Source organism: Culex quinquefasciatus, chromosome 1 (assembly GCF_015732765.1).
Source record: "Culex quinquefasciatus strain JHB chromosome 1, VPISU_Cqui_1.0_pri_paternal, whole genome shotgun sequence".
NCBI classification, from domain to species: domain Eukaryota; kingdom Metazoa; phylum Arthropoda; class Insecta; order Diptera; family Culicidae; genus Culex; species Culex quinquefasciatus.
This window is the reverse complement of record NC_051861.1, coordinates 129197626-129214593: the sequence shown is the minus strand read 5'-3', so window position 1 is coordinate 129214593 and position 16968 is coordinate 129197626. Positions and strand designations below refer to the sequence as shown.

Below are 16968 nucleotides of genomic sequence, written 5' to 3'. Positions count from 1 at the left end.
TCCAATTTTCGAAAAAATACTCAAATTTTAAGTTATTGCTACCCATATCGTCAAAAACAAAAAAATTGAGAGTCATTTGACACCCATATTGTGAAAAACTGAAATTTTAGTACTTTTACAAAAATACGTAGTTTTGTAAAAAAAAAAATAAGAACGTTCAAAAAAATTTGTTATTACATTCGAAATGTATGGAAAACTTCCAATCATTTGATACCCTATCGTAAAAAACAAAAAAAAAATATTTTTCGAAAATACGTAGTTTTGTGAAAATTTTGAGTATTTAAAAAAATGTTGTCTTTACATTCGAAATGCGTGCAAAAACACCGATCTTTTAATACCCATATTGCAATAACAATTATTTTGAAGAAAAAAGTGGCTTTTTCAAAATACTTGAAAAATACGTATTTTTATGAAAATTTTCATGTCATTATAATTGCAATGGATAGCTGCCATCATCCTGATTCGAAAGCGAGATTCGGTCCAGAGACCTCTTACTTACACAGAAAAAAAAATTATATGTAATATTATTCAAAAAAGAGGTAATATTCAACATACCAAAGTTTCAGCCTTCTAAAATTCAACGTTTTTTTGTGTTTCGTATCGCTCTCCACTGTTCGAGGGACAGACTTGCCAAAGCAAACCACTCAACGGGATGAACTGTTTCAAAGAACGAATAAACACAATTTTGTGTTGGTGTTTTTACTCTCGCGAACGACATTATGGACTCAAATGAATCCATAATATTGTTTTACTCAAAGCTGTCTACTCAAGGGCTGTGAGTGTTGAGTGTTGAAACGAATTGAAAAATATATTCAAATTTAGGAAGGCCTGAATCGAATAATTCAAAAATATTCAAAATTTTAACATTAAAACACAGAACGTTGCGAAAACACATAGAAAACTCATTTGCCTGAATTTAAACTTTTTGGAAAGTTGTTTCTTAGCAATCTATTGCAGATCATGTTGTCAAAGCATCACATTTTAATTCTTCACAAGTTTTTCAAAATACAAAAAGTTTAAAAAAATCAAGCAAACGGCTGATTACTAAGAGGATAAGGTCATAAAGCCCAATGACATTGTTTAAAGTAAAATGGAGAAACACGCTTGAAACCCTTACCAGATCACTAATTTTATTTAAATAAAAAAATATATTTTATTTCCATTCAAAATTTACTTAATTTTTAAGGTAACAAATCAACTGTCGTCACCTTAGCGATCTGGCGAGAAGGGCCACAAAGCCAAGTATTCCATATTTATTGAAAAAATCTATTGATTATTTTGATTTTTACGAAACTTTGTCCATACATTCCCTTTGCCAAAAGAAGCAATTTTGCATCATTAGTGTTTCCAGACAAGTTTAAATATAATTTTGGAGCTGGTCATACAAAATAGGTACGTAAAATCTACAAATTTAAATTTTTTAAATTTTAAATTCTGTATCATAAGAAGGGATTTTACGATCGATTTGATGTCTTCGGAAAAGTTGTTGGTTATGATTAGAACCTAGCTTAAACAAAATTGGGTAGGACGAAAAAAATCTGTTTTTTTTTATTTAACCCTTTACATCCCAACCCCGCTTTTGGACGGGCTTCGAATTTCAAAAATCGCCAGAAATCCATTTTTCAACCAAGTTTTAATCTTTTTATTGGAAAGAAGAACTCTTTAAATTTTAGAAAATTTATGAGTTGGAAGTTTTACTTGTTTTATGTAACTTTTCCAATGTTTTTAAAAATATAATTTTTTTAAGAGGTCAATTTTAGCAGTGTTTTTTTTACTAACATTTCTTATATTTTAAGTAAAAATAAGTATGCAGTAATTTTTTTAGTGCCCCAGACTATGCCTCTATGAATTTATTTACAATTTAAATGATAATGGTGCCATTTTATAGCAGAAAATGTGAAAACAAGCAAAAAATTTAAAAAGTGAATGTAAAAAATTAAAAAATTAGATAGACAAAATGTTAAGATATAGGAGGTGGTAGAATAAACCAAATACTAGCAAAAACAAACATAAACTAAACAAGATAAATTCAAATTAAAATACTAAAAATGAAATAAGAAAATCATAAAACAAGAGAAGCAAAGATTTCCGTAGAACAAAAGTTGCTTAAAATGACCTCCTAAACACGAGAAAAATAAAAAATTTCGAAAAAAAATTTGGGCAGTAGAGGGTTAACGCTTGTAATCACTAAAAGCTGAATATTTTTTTTTCGATTGTCAATTTTTTTTAACTGTTTTTTTAGGAAATTTTGACATTTAAAAAAATACTTTTCAAAGCAAAGCTACCCCCTGAAAAAATATTTTTGGTATGCTGTTTCTCAATTTCCTACAATTTTAGCTCTGAAACGTTGTAAATCAGTCATACAAATAATTCGCATCGATGAAAATGAGTTTTTCTGAAACGAAACGAAACTATTGGCACTACGCCCCCCGGGGCATGGCCTTCCTCTAACGTGGGATTTCTGCTCCAGCGCCTCTGACGAGACAGGAGAAACCGGGACCGACGTTTTACTTCACCATCCGATAGAAGCTCAGTGGATAAAGGCGGGAATCGAACCCGCGTCTCATAGCATCATCGGGATCGGCAGCCGAAGCCGCTACCCCTGCGCCACGAGACCCACATGAGTTTTTCTGAGTGTTACCAAATTTGCCTGTTATATTCAACTGAAAATATATCGGAAACTATTGGTTCGATTTTCGATGTTAAAAAAATGAAAGTTTCTTTTAATCTTTTAATGAAACTATTTTTAAATTTAAAAATTTGGTCTAAAATATGAAATGTCCAAAAAAGGGACATCTACCCTATCAAGCGATTTCTTTATAAAAAATCTCCCTAATCCTACTGTAGCTTCGGATACTCTAACCATGAAAATCAAAATTATTTGTGTGTCAATTTAAGGATGATGATTTTGCTAAATTATTTAAAATCACGCCAAATGATACCTCTTGAGGTTGTTTGGTTTTTCTTAAATCTTTCCATTCAAAATAAGAGTCGCCTTTTTACACCTACAAATCCTCCTCATTTTAATCCCTATGCAGACGGTTCCCACGTGTGTGTGTGGATGCCACATTATCAGGAAGCCGCGGTGGCTCGTGGGACAAGTGGTAGAAAATTATCAAACCTGTCTGTCGAAAGTGAGTAAGCAAATTCACCGTTCAAGAACAAGTGAGCGCAGGTATTTCGGCAGCACTCATCCTCATTGCTCATACCGGTGCTTGTGAGTACAGTTGGTTGTTTTTTTAGTGATCTTCAATGACTTTGTTGATTTTTATTCTTTTTTTGTTGTTGTGGTTCTACAGAGTGTGTGTTTCACCCCAACATCCGCCTGGGCCGTGTCAAGTGGCCAAGGTGCTCAATTTATTGTTCTAAATGATTGCTATTCTTCAATTATTCCTAATAGATGAGGATGATTTGAAAGAGAGCCCCGGTTTATGTTATGATAGATGACTCACCAGGACTGGGAGTAATAAAACTAGTCAAGTACCTATCTGTCCATCGTCTTAATTAGTTTATCTGCCCGACAAGAACACACCTCCCGACGTGGCCGAGGCAAAAAGTAATCTTCCAAAACATGACCGGTAAAAACACGTTACACACATGGAGGAAGCAAAAAGAAGAAGAAGCAGAAGGGGCACCTCTTTCAAGCTGTCTTGTTTGAGGAAATCCCCAGTTTGGCCACTCGTCAGACTCATTGAGTGCGGTTGAATATACCCATTTGTATGTTTTTCTTTGGGCAATTCAAGTGGAACCATTCGTGAAGTATTTTTAGCCGTGTAAAAAACACTGAAACGCAAAAAAACAACTCGCTAGAATTGTTCCCCCCTCGGAAGCAAATGTTAGCGATCGGTCTACGATCGCAGAGATATCATTTACACCTTAAACGTTAAAATATTTACAATTGTTCAAAAATAATAGCTAAACAGTGGAGGAAGGGCGGTGTGAACAAGCCTATCAATTACCAAAACAACGGCTGGGTTAAATATTAAAATTAGACCCACTTAAAACCCCCTCCAAATTACCAATTCCCCCAAAGAGCATAACTTCAGGCGATTGCCCCAGTCAAAAATCGAACGCGTGTACCGCGCGGGAAGCCTAACCCTAGGGGCGTGTCGCCTGTCACGGTTGGCGGCGCTTTCTAATGAGATCATAATTTTTCCTCTTTCGCAATCTCAAGTGCGAGATGAGAAAGTGGCTCAATTTGAGGAGCTGCGATCTCAACCGGAGGAGTGCAGTTTTTTTACGTTTCTTTAGGTTAAAAATAAAATTAAGAAGGAGGCAATTTAGATGGGTGAGTTGTTTTTGGGATAAAATTTTACGGCCTCAGATATCGATTGGGGGGTTCGATAAGTTGTGAGTGGGCTGACGGTAAATCAAATCTTTTTCTGTGAGGAACGGTAAGCTTATCCGGGATTAGATTACCATGGCAGGGCAAGGTCGAGGCTGATGGCATGAAATAAAACGGTGTACTTTATTTTGAACATTTACTTTGCGGTATTAAAGATAGATATAGCAAAGATTTTCTTCAAAGCTTTTTTCACATTGAAATGAATTCAAATTTACATATCAAATGATGTAAAATTTGTAGTTTCTTGCAAATAACTGTCACCAAAAAAAATATGTTAACAAACAAAAAATCCAGCCAAAAAATGTTGGATTCCCTTTTTTAAGATACATACACAAACTTAGTAGCATTTTTTGAGTGTGGGGATATGAGAATTTGTAATATACTGTTACGAAAAGGTGTCAGCCGATTTTGCGTAGCTTGGAAATATTTTGACATCAATATTTTGTAAAATTTTCGAATAAAAGAATCATGAGAATTTTTTAAACTTCCCGAAACACAATTACACACACTTTTTATAAACATGAACACAAATCTGTTAAATGAATAATAAATCTTTTTAACTCAAGACTAAGTTAGAAACCACCAACCTGAGAATGGAACCTTTGAAAATGAATAATAAAGTACTTTTTGATTGTAAATTTGATTATACACTACTAATAGAGCTAATAATATTTAATTTCAAAAATAGAATCTTCGTGAAGTATTCTCAAAATATGTCCAATCTTGCATTGCTTTTGGAAAAGCTCAAAACTCTCAAAGCTAAAAGTTGCACTTTTGTCATCTTGAACAAATCCAAAAATGAGTAACCATACCAAAAAAAATCATCTTAAAAATGCAGATATTCATCATTTTAAATAAATTATTTTTTTGGTGAAAAACAAAGTAGGCCGTTTCGTCACTCGTGAATGACAGGAAAAGTTAGCAGTTTCACAATGGAGTTGCAAAAAAAAATAATTTTCAATTATTTTCAGTTTATTAATGGCAATACTTATTTAATTGAAATTTTTTGCACATATCTTCCTCACATATGTTGGTTTTCTATGTAAAATTATCATGAAACCCAAAATATGACCAAAAATCGATTTTTTGACACTTTAGTTCAATTCTGAGGGCAGATTCAGATTCTGCGGGCAAAATTACATAGAAAATCATATAGTTGGACAAATTTCGAATTTCGTTAGGGTGGTCCCATACACTTTTCCCTTGAAAATTATACATTTTCAAATGAAGATATCTAGAGTTTAAAGAAAAATACCCCTACGATATTTTCTGCGTTTGTAGTCTTTCGAATACAACCTGGCGCTTAAAATTTGGCCTGCGCCTTTTAGAGATATTTGAGTTTTAAATTTGCATCTTTTTTACCTTTAAATGGCTATAACTTTTGACCCTTAGTTCCAAATTGACTTGTCAGAAAATAAAAATGTTCAGTTTTAGAGCTCTAAAAGTGCTCGGAAGAACACTTTTCTCTAAAACTTAACTTTGAATTTCTACGTTCAAAAAACTGATTTTTGAAGGTTTGCTCAGATGCTTTCTTTAAATTTGCTCGTAGAAGGCGTAGATTGCGAGATAAAATTTTGGTTTCTTCGAAAAAGTTGCTTAGATTGGCGAGCCCAACAACTTTTTACAAGACAAAATTAAATCGCAAAAATTTTCCTGAAAAGTTAGATTTTCAAAATCACCCTAATCCTGAACCAAACCAAAATTTGCCCTTTACCATTAGCAACAACTCTTCTAAAGACACCAAAGCTTCAAAACTTCATTTTTTTTTTGGAAAATCAATTTTTCACTTAATTTTGCGTTCTGGACCACTGTGCAACTGTGCAATGGGTTAATCTCAACCAATTTTGCTCAAAATTTGCACAGATATATAATAAATAACCCAAAAAACCGTTTTTCCTTGTGGAGCAGGGGGTCTTTTTTTCTGGGCACCCTAGGGGTCATTAACATTGAAAAATATTTTCAACAATATTTTTACTACATTTTAACTCTTTAACAGTTGATATCTATAATAATAACATTGGTTTTTTTTTTTAATTTCTTGATGCTTCGAGATTTTGAAAATAAAGTTGAAAATGTTATAATTGATCTTCACTGCATTTTACCTTAACTTTTCTCTCTAAATCTAGGTTGTTTTTTTTTGTTTGTATCAAGACTTTCATTTTCTAAATATGGCCCTTATCAAAAACGCTCCGCAATCAATCACTAGCGATCAGTTGCATCTAAATGAAAGAAAAATCAAATAAAAACTAATAGCAAATCAATACATGAGCGTAGAGATGCTAATTGAACAAACGAGAGTCGATAAAATCGAGTTACAACTTGAAATTATCTGTTTCCGATTACTAGTTGAATGATATTTAAAATAAAAAGTCAATAGAACTAATCAGTATATAATTAAAAAAAACTATAGAGCACAAAAAACATCAGATGATGATCTCACCAAAGTAACCAAACGTCCTAAATTCATCAGAAACCTTCCAACCGGAATTCCCTTCTCATTCCCAAGCCCATCTTCGTTTCAGTGCTTAATTTCGTTCCACATGAAATCCAACCGAATTGAACAAGCAGCACAAAAAAAAACCTCAAAATAATTGTCAATCAATGACCACCCAATTTTTCAGGCAAACTCCACTTAGAAACAACAAATCCACACACGCCTGTGCACGTGCCACCAAAGCAGGCCAAGAGAGCGCAAAAAAACTAAGGTAAACAAAGCACCTGCGCCGGAGTCACCCCGATTAATGAGAGTCGAGAAACGAGTGGATAGAGTGGAATAGTAGGCTGACAAAAAAAAAGCCTCCGTAAGTGACCGCCACATTCATTCGCTGTCATCGTGCGATCAATTTGCACAGGAGTCACCAAGGGTAGGTGGCCTACTGTTGACCTTAAAATGTAACTAAGTGGGCTCCGCTTAGACTGACTTTCTCAAATTAGTGAGTCACTTTCATTTTCATTTGTTTACAATTGTTAACAAAAACAAAAGTGGCTCAATTTTGAATTGTGCCTCATTTTCCGCAGTTGAAATTTGGCAAGTGCCACTCTTTCCGCTCAAGCTGCTTTTGGAATTTCCTGCCCGATCGAGATACACAGAGAGATAGACACTTGTGTAACTCTTGCTCATTAAGGTGCTGTTGATCCACCGATTTGGAACCACGCGCCATCATGTTCAACCACCATGAACTTCTTTACGACCATCATCGAGGCACCACCACCGCCGCCGCCAATGTGACGTTTGACCCCTTCGTGTTTTAATCAGATAGCTAAAATCAACAACAACTTTGAAAAAAAGCGAACGGAAAATACGAACCAAGAGTTTGTCACAGACAGGGCCGAAGCACGTTGACCCAAAATCTTACCCAACCGATTGGATCGGTTGGCGAACTTCTTGCGAAATGTTTCATTGTGACATAACTGCCCGGCGCGGTTAAGAGCCACGTTTTTGCCAAATTTTGAACTTCTCTGGTTATTTATTCCTTATTTTGTCTTCTAAGTCGCGATGATCACCTGCTTTTCTAACTACGGTAGCATCCCGATAGTTTGAACGAAATATTTCAGTTGAAATGATTAGTGTACAATTGGTAACCATAGAACTACGTTAAGAACGAAAGCTATCAGAGTTGTCAAAAGTGACATTCACATTTTCTACCTTAAAATTTAACAACGTCAAACTACCAAAGTGCTACTGTACCACTATGTGTCACTTTTGATTTTGCCACGATCGCTAACTATGCTGCGGCGTTCACACTTCTTCGGCATTCTCATCTGTGAACATTAATCAATTCAGGGGGCATCCACTAATTACGTAACACTTGTTTTAATATTTCTAGAGTTTTTTTTGATTAGGTCCTATAAACATATGAAAGACAATAGTTTATTGGTCCTTTTCAAAAAAAACTCTGGATTTTCACAATTTAACTATACTTTCTCCGCACAAATTTTCTCACCAAAATTGCAAATTTAACATTTTATGAATGACCCCCATAAGTGCGAAAAACGAAACATCACGTCACAGACTTAGTGACTGAAGGCTTATATTTCACGGTGTACGAACTAACTTTCGATTTCATGTGGTGCGTCGCTCTTAGCGTTGTCTTCCTAGCCAGCACCCACCCCGGCCTACTCCCATCAAACCAAAAATGCTGAAATCTAAAGCATGGGAAAACCGGTTTAACAGTTTTTGGCATTTTAACTTATTACGAGATGGAACGTCAACAATGCACCAGATAGCTTAAGTTCGAGCTTTAGTTGCTTGGACTAGTTTTTTTGTTGTTTTTGCGGGGAATTAAAAATAGCCTAATTGAGATTTTTCGCGAGCTATTAGCACAAGTCTGTGCTATTAGTTCAAGATGAAAACAATGTTATATAATTTAAACCAATAATTACAAATAATGACAACAACAAAATCTTTTTCACTGTTTTACCCATTTAACACAGTTTAAGTTTGATAAGAAAAAAAAACCTCGACCAGCATAAAAAATACAAATATTTGCCAATCTCAAGTATTGTTGAAATTGTATGACATTTTTAAGCGTGCGTATTTCGGAAATTTGACTTGAAAAGTAACATTTAGTGTGTTGCCATTAAAAAAACGCCCTCCTCGACCTTGATCTGATTCCGGGGTTCAAAACTGTGCAAATGTGCATAGGATTTTAAGTTTCTAAAGGCTGTTTAAATGCAGTTGATAAAATTGCTGTTTGAACAATTTTTAAGCGATTTTCTGATATTCATGGCTCGTGATTTCGAAACACATTTAAAAATTACAATTAAAAAAACCAACCAATTTCAGCAAATTAAAGAACTTTAGACTATTATTTTAATAACAGACTGAAACATAAATATGTCCAAAGAACCTACTTTGCATCGTTTATTTAGAAGTCTCCATCCAAAATTTAGGAGCTGATAGCGCATAAGACCTTATGAAAAAGTACTCTAGAATTGTAAGTCGATACCGTCAACAAAAATAAAAAAAAATGCAAATTTCCAATAAAATACGTGTCCACTCTTTTAAGTGTCAGTTAAATTAGGATTTTTTCACATTTTTTTTTATTTGGTTTATGAATGGCCCTTAAGAACAACACTTATTCTTTAAGAAAAGTTTTGTGTTTCATGATTTTAGTTTTTTCATGTGACTTTAAAACAGTTAAAAAAATACTTTTTTGAGATAAACTTTGGCCGTATTTTTGACTAATATTCCCTACATTTTATGTCAAAATATGTTCAATATTCAGTAATACACTGTAACAAAAATTACTTATATTGCAGACATTCAGGGGCTTGTTACGGTGAGCTAACTGAGCCTAAATCCCAAATATAAGCTTAATTGGACATCACATGAGCCGGCTTTTGAATTTGAAAAAGAAATAAACCCGTTAAAACATGTTTTGCAAAATGAAAATTTTTGGGGCTCTTTGACCACTAGTACGATAATTTTCAATATAATTTGAGTTTGCTGGGGTACCTAATTTAAAAAAAAAACAACTTTTTATGGTTTATACAAAGATTTTAGAAAGTAAAAATTTAATGTTAAATATACCAAAATTTGCGTAAGGATCGCGTGTAAACTCTGTTATTTAAAATTATCTTACACCCAGAACTGGGCATTTCCAAAAAAAAATATCCATAAAAAATCGGTATCGAGACTCGAACCCGAGACAGTTCGGTGATCATTTGTTCATATAAGCCACTCAATGGGATGAACTGTTTCAATGAACGAATGAACACGATTTGTTGTTGTTGTAGCGCGAGAGGTCTTTACTCTCGCCAAATAATACTTTCCTCTCGTTTCTTTTCGAAAGGACTATCCGCATGGACTTTAACTTTGGGTGTATTAGTGGCCAACGTTGCTCAAAAACGTCATTTTTGTTAAAATCTGGAGTTTTTTTTGGTCCAATAAACCAAATTTTGGGTTTTTTTTTACTTTTTGGGTGTTTTTTACTTTCTGTAAGTTTTTTGAAAGCTTTTTCTTACTCTTGTCTATTCCATAATTACAAGTAATAATGTTTTCGATTGAATTACGATGTAAAACACAGCTGAAAGGAACACCAAAACTCTGTTATGTAGCTAAATGAACTCATTGTAACTTGATTATTCACAAATAAAAACGAATTGAATTGAATTGGGTGTTTTTTAATTCCCTCTGACTCAAGGCGTTTTCAAAAACACCCAAAAAGCAAAAACTAGACATTTGGTTTATTGGACCTTTTAAAAAAAAACTCCAGAAATATTCTTTAACGTGTTAAACTCCAGCCAACTTTACGTAACGTCCAATCAAGCTCAGATTTGAGATTTTGGCCCCCGCAAAAAGGAAATTTTTGTTACACCCTAATGCAGTAAGTTTTGTTCCTCATGGCCTATCTACAATCACTTAGCTTAGAAAATTTCACTTAGCTTAGGAATTTGAATCAATGGAAATGAAGCCGAGCTTCTACAATGGAAAAGTAATCAAATTAGAAACTGACGTATGGTTTGAAAAATTTCAAAATCTACGGTAAGATGACGTTTCAATATCAAAGGTAAACAAACAACTGCATAGCAACGTATATCAGCCCAGCAAAATTTCTAAGTTGATTGTGGATGACGGCCGTAAGTTGCGTACTTTCCTAAGTAACTACTTTACTTAGATGTTCTAAGCTAAGTGATTGTAGATAGGCCATCAGTGAGAAATTCGCTTGAGTTTTGCTCGAATTCGAAAGTTTGGGGAAACAGTAGGGGAAATATACCCTTTCTAATCAAACACCTATCTTCGTCATATGGAGAGTTTGATGCTCGATTAAAGCTCCAAAAATACTATTTAGGCTGTAAACTTACCAGCAACAGCACCGCCTCGAGTAAGCACGCAAATGTATGCCACTTACTGGCCAAAAAGATCAAATTTAATGCAGTTTTGATCATAATTTCTATTTTGCGAGACCATTTCTCATCATTTTGGTGGCACACACATCCACACGCAAGATCAGAGTTTAACTGCTTAACGAAAGTCGCCATCTTTTCACTTGCGCTAACGATTTCAATGCGCTTAAGATATAAAATTGCTTCCAACTACCGGCTACATGTTCTTTTGACCGTTACTTAGTCACTCACTTGAAAAATAATCCCGAAAAATGTAAATAATTAGCAAGCGCCATCAAAAAAACAAACGCGCCAAGTCTTTTGACGTTTCAATCTTGATGATCCATTCCAAGCGAAGCCTGAAGAAAACCGAGCGAGAGGCAAAGGCAAATAAAGAACAAAGGGTGGCCACCAACACCACCAGCAGCGCTTGTGGTGTTGCCAGGAAACTTTCTCTATAAATGCTACTTTTCGTGAGTGTTCGCTCAAAATTTAATCAATTTTGGCAGCACGAAGCAGACCCAAACGAGCGTTGGAAGAAAAAAAGAACTAAGCTGAAAATAGAAAAATGGGCGTGGCCCAATGCACACGACTGATTAGAATGCGTTTTTGAAATATTTTTTTGAAATGCTTGTAAAAGAAATAGCATAACTTTTAATAAAAGTGAAAATAAACAGAAATGTTCTCAAAAAGTTGCTCTACTCGTTGGTGTACTTGGTTTTACTGAATTTCAAGGAACACTCCAGATTATCCAGCATCATTCAAACAAGACCGCTTATTAGGCTTAAAATGGGTTTATTTCCCCTAGATAGGCAATAAATAATGTAAGTTTGTAAAATTGACCTGAAACTATCTATAATCAAAAAAAAACTAAATAAAATAAGTCCTCTGCAAACATCTGTAGGGATTAATGTCACTCTTCTTCAATATTGGCTTGAAAAAATCAAAGGAAAAAAATCGAAAAACTTCAAAATTTTAATGAAGCTAGACTAAAAACAATTTAAAAAGCATTTTTCCACGTTCATAATCATATTTAACGTGGTTTTTGTGACATCTCGATGTAAAATTCCATGAAATGCTTTTTTTTCATAAAAAAAAAATTCCGTCAAAAAACAGATTTTTTTTAATACTATTGTTTGTAAGACAACTGTTCTAATGTAACACGCATTTTAAAACATTTTTTGACTGAAATGTTAAAAACGTGGCAAAGTTGTTTAAATTCTTAACTTCTTTTTTTCAATTGTTTGCCCTCAATTTAATTTTAACCAGAGGCAAGCGACATAAACTTTATAACAAAATATTTCCGTAAGCCAAAATGCATGATAAATTTTAAAAAAATATATGTATAAGAAAAATTTTAGATAAGAGAAGTAAAGTTTTAATTATTAAAGGTGCTCAAATAATCTCAAGGGAATGAGCAAAAATTTGGCATGTTCAGTCCCTTTCAATTGTTAGTCACGCTTTAGCACTAGAAAATAGAACTTATTAAAAAAAATGCTTTAAGAAAAAAACCTCTATTATAATTTCCAAAAAAAAAATAATTTATTTCATTCATAATTAGGCCTCAAACAATTAATCAGTCAAACACTATAGCATTGTATTTTCGTCCACTAGCATTGAAGAAGGTTGAGCATCACTGCACCAATTAATTTAAAAATAAAATAAAATTTAAAGTAATGATTGTCAAATCCCGTTTTTTCTACATTGCGAAGTCACCAAGTAGAACAGCAACAGATTATCGAATAATTTAAACAAAAAATTGTAATGAAAATTACTCTAGGATCCAGGGATGAAATAATCGCAAAAAAATCAATTTCGCTAGCGAACTTTCTTCACCCGCGAAAGAGAGAGGAGGCAAATCACGCAATAGAAAATCGTTCCCGAAATTCTCCAAGAAAATCAATCTGCGGATGTTTTTTTGTGAATTTCCTTTTCAGCACCACTTAAAAATGTTTATTTCACTTTGTTTACACACATTGCCCATCTACAAAATGTGACAGGTCATTTTTCGACGTGTGACGTTACACTTGCTAGTGTAGTAGTGAAAAAGATGTTGCGCCGAATAATCAAGATGATGATTTTTTTAGATTCATTTTACCGATCTTTCGTGCGCGAGAGAAGAGAGCCATGCTCCCTTCGGATTTTTTCTCTTGATGAACGTCCAATGATTTTCTTTTGATGATGATTATTCCATCGCTGCTAGGATCCAAAAATTGTAATAGTTTTTGATCTTATTCTTTCATGGCCTTGTCTCTTAATTGATTTTAGATTTTTTAAGCTCTCTTGATCACTTAACAATACGATTTTTTCACAGTTCACAATAGGTTAAATCATTTTCAAAAGAGTACCCAAAAATTGAACTTTGCTACACTAATCTTGACAAACAGACAACATTTCAATATTCACAGTCTGCTCGGCCATTAAAATCGATAAACCTTGTTGGATAAATTTACGATTCTTGCTGAAAAAATCTTAATTTGCAACTTTTTAGATAAACTGCTAATATGAAGCATGTTTCAATTTCAACCAACATTAAACTTTGCGACTGCAATAAAAAATAATCTCAAGTTGACATAAATGATCAGCTTGATGGATTGGTTTATGATTAAATTTAAGCAATAGAGGGAAGTTGAGGTTTAGTTCTTCTTTTAAATCAATTTCACACTGCGATAAATTTAACAATTTTCATATTAAACAGTAACTGTCAAATAATGTGTAAAAAAAATATGTTAGTGCATCTTACACTTTTCTTAAATAAAATAAGGATTTTTTGTTTGTGTGTCATTTCAAGGGAATTCACAAAATTATAAATATAATCAATTTTTATTTTTTGCTCCCTCTTTTTAATTTTAAACGCTCATCTCATTTAATAAGAACCCTAAATGAAGCAATAAAATTCCAAACCCATAAAATTCGCCACATCTGATAACTCCACACTCCGAAACCAATGTTTCAAGTTTCCTAGTTCTCAAAACAACCCTCGTTTCCGCCCTCACCTAATTTTCGTCTTCTTCTTCTTTTTGTACTGATTTCACGGATTGTTTTGACGAGGCTCATGTTCCGGCTTCGGCTGTTATTGTTTATTTACGAGCATCAACCCTCATGATTTGGTATACCCTTCTCTCTGAATCTGCAACTATTTTCCGGCAAAACAAGTTGACTGGTGGCTGGCGGCGTAGAACGGAAATAAGTCGACCAAACACAGGAAATTGAATCGTCGAAGGATGTTGTTTCATCGTTTTTTTCTTTTTTTTTTTTCTTTTTTTTTTTTGAGGGAGGTAGGAAAATTTACTATGAAAATAGAGTAGAATACCAGAAACCAGATTTTTTCTACCCAAACTCGATTGGGATGCAAGAAGTCCAGCTCGCCATTCAACGTTCCACGAAGAACTTCTCCCCGTAATCCAGTGTCAAAATTAAATAAATCCCACCTTCCTTCACGACGCCACGCCAATTCTCACGTTCGGACGATTCCTTCCCAGCTGTTCTGATGAGATTCGTTTTACCGTGTCGTCGGCCACGTGCCTCGATTATTATCCACTAATCCACTAAGCTAGGGAGGGAGTAGATTGCAACTCCGAAAAACTTTGCCACGATTAAATCTTCCGTAAAGGCGTCTCCATCGTCAATCCAATCTTCACCATCATTTAGCTACCAACTTCCGACGTTATTCAACGACTTTTAATTTAACGACATTCACTAAGTTTTGCTTTTCCAGGTACTCAGGGATTCCCCCATATCGTTAGGAAATGTGTCGGCTTTTTATCTCCACTCTGTTGTAGCAATAGAAACTGAGATTCACAGTGCGCTTCGCGCTATTTAATGGGTTTCTTCCAATTGAATTAGCTTCAATAAACGACTTTGCGCGACACACAACGATCACAACGGTCTGGCATCACTGGTTTTGAATCTTTAAAAAAAGAAGACACACTTTGCTTCCTCCAATCAAGTGTAATTGATCGGCTCTCAGTCGCTGGTGTAACAAACCAATAAAAACTCGGAATTTCCAGTCTCCAAAGCCATCGCGCGACCCACCGTACTTGGCCAACCGTCCGTCCGAAGGTCAATTTCCCAACTCTTCAATCTCGGCAGAGACCGATCAATTCTTGAGCGCGCAAAAAAAATCGTTCCGAAACTCGATGGTCACCGCGCTACTTCAACGGCCGTTGAGCAGTTTTGCCCCCCTCGCGGTAGAGATGCCCTAAAGAGTAAGCCAACGCCGACTTGGATCCACGCGCGCGCTACTCCAAAACACACCTGTGAGATGGTTGAAAGTCCGCGCTGTACTGAATGTTGATGTCGGAGCGCGTGGCGGCGGCGACTGCTTGGATGGTTGACTGTGAATGGAGTTGCGTTCATTCGGAGGAAGTTCATTGCAATGAACCTTCCTCAAAGCAGACCAACTTTTCTGCAAGGAAGCGCAATCGTGTGGAATGATGAACAGGAACTGTTGCTGCTGATGCGATTCTGGGTGGTAATTTTGCGAGAATTAAACTTTGATCCTTCCAGGTACACCACCCCAGTCATCAATCAACCACTGGGACGTGAATGAATTTCCGACCCGTTAAAAAGTTGTTCGAGCTCCAAGTGATCAACAAATTCAAACAGGTTTTCCCGAAGGGTGCACCTTTCGAATGATTCGATTCGGTGAAATTACCCCGAAAAGTTGGCTCCAACTTCAAAACAGTCTACCTTCGGGGGTTTTCTCGGAACAAATCCAAATCTACCGAAATCGAAAGCAATTCCCGAAATGCCATTTGAAACAACAACAAAAAAAAAACATCAAAACCGCCAACTGACGCGGGGTGAATTTTCTGGATGAAATGAAGATGTTAGATGCTTATCGCGGGAGAAAAACTCTTATTGCATCAAGCACCGGCAGGAGATTTCGGAGCTTGCATTTCATTTTGGACCATTGAAATTGTGGCTGGGAGCGAAAAGTGTAACTTTAGGACGAGCAACGACTCAGTGGTATCGGTTTTTTTTTCGATTAAAGGAAAACTTGATAAAAATTTGTTAAGGAAAATTATGGCTGTTTGAAACGAAAAATAGATAAAAATATGATGGGGCAAAAAACCCCTTTTTTAAATTCAAAATTTTAATGGAGATAAAAGTATAATCTACTGAAAATTATTTGAAATGCATTTTCAGCGTTGAAAATCATATTTAGCATGTTTGTGCTGGATTAGAAATATTCTGGTTTTTGTTTTTTTTTGTGAAATTCTAATGTACAGTACCACAAAAAGATTTTTTTTTTCACAAAAAAAATCGTCTATACTTGGATATTTTGAAATCTAATGAATGGTTTGATATTTTCCCATTTTTAGTCAATGCGACGACAAATAAAATTTTAAATAAGCCCTAGAATAAGAGTCTAGTGATTCAAATGAAATATATATAAAAAAACAACCAACAAATCACTCTATTTTGCAATAAATTTGTTGAAAAAATCTGTTGTTGTTTTTTTCTTCTTGTTTCCTTTTTTTAATCTGTCAAAAGATACATCATCTTAAAATTTCATAAACTAAAGATATCTCTGAAACTACAGTCCAGACTCGATTATCCGAAGTTCGATTTTCCGAAGGTTTGTATGGGACTTCGGATAATCGAACCACCTACATTTTTTTTCTTTTTTTTCTTTTTCTTGTTTTTATCATAAAATTCGAGTTCTGTGACCCCACTTTAGTCAAATTTGAATAGTTGATTGCTTAGTAAATAATAAAATGCATTTTTCAGAATTTCGTCACCGCCATATTGGCCGCTATCTTGGATTTATAAAATGTAAATCACTTTAG

The 16968-nt window shown here is 34.6% G+C and overlaps 1 protein-coding gene across 2 annotated transcripts in view; it reads right to left on the bottom strand.

Annotated features, from left to right (window-relative positions):
* The window catches only part of LOC6047055 (pyrokinin-1 receptor), a 39660-nt gene extending 24205 nt beyond the window's left edge, over nucleotides 1–15455 (bottom strand). For both annotated transcript variants that reach the window (XM_038248515.1, XM_038248516.1), the window contains exon 1: nucleotides 14605–15455. The gene's annotated coding sequence lies outside the window, so the exon portion shown is untranslated. The remainder of the gene's footprint in view (nucleotides 1–14604) is intronic.
* Between the last annotated feature and the right edge of the window lie 1513 nt (nucleotides 15456–16968).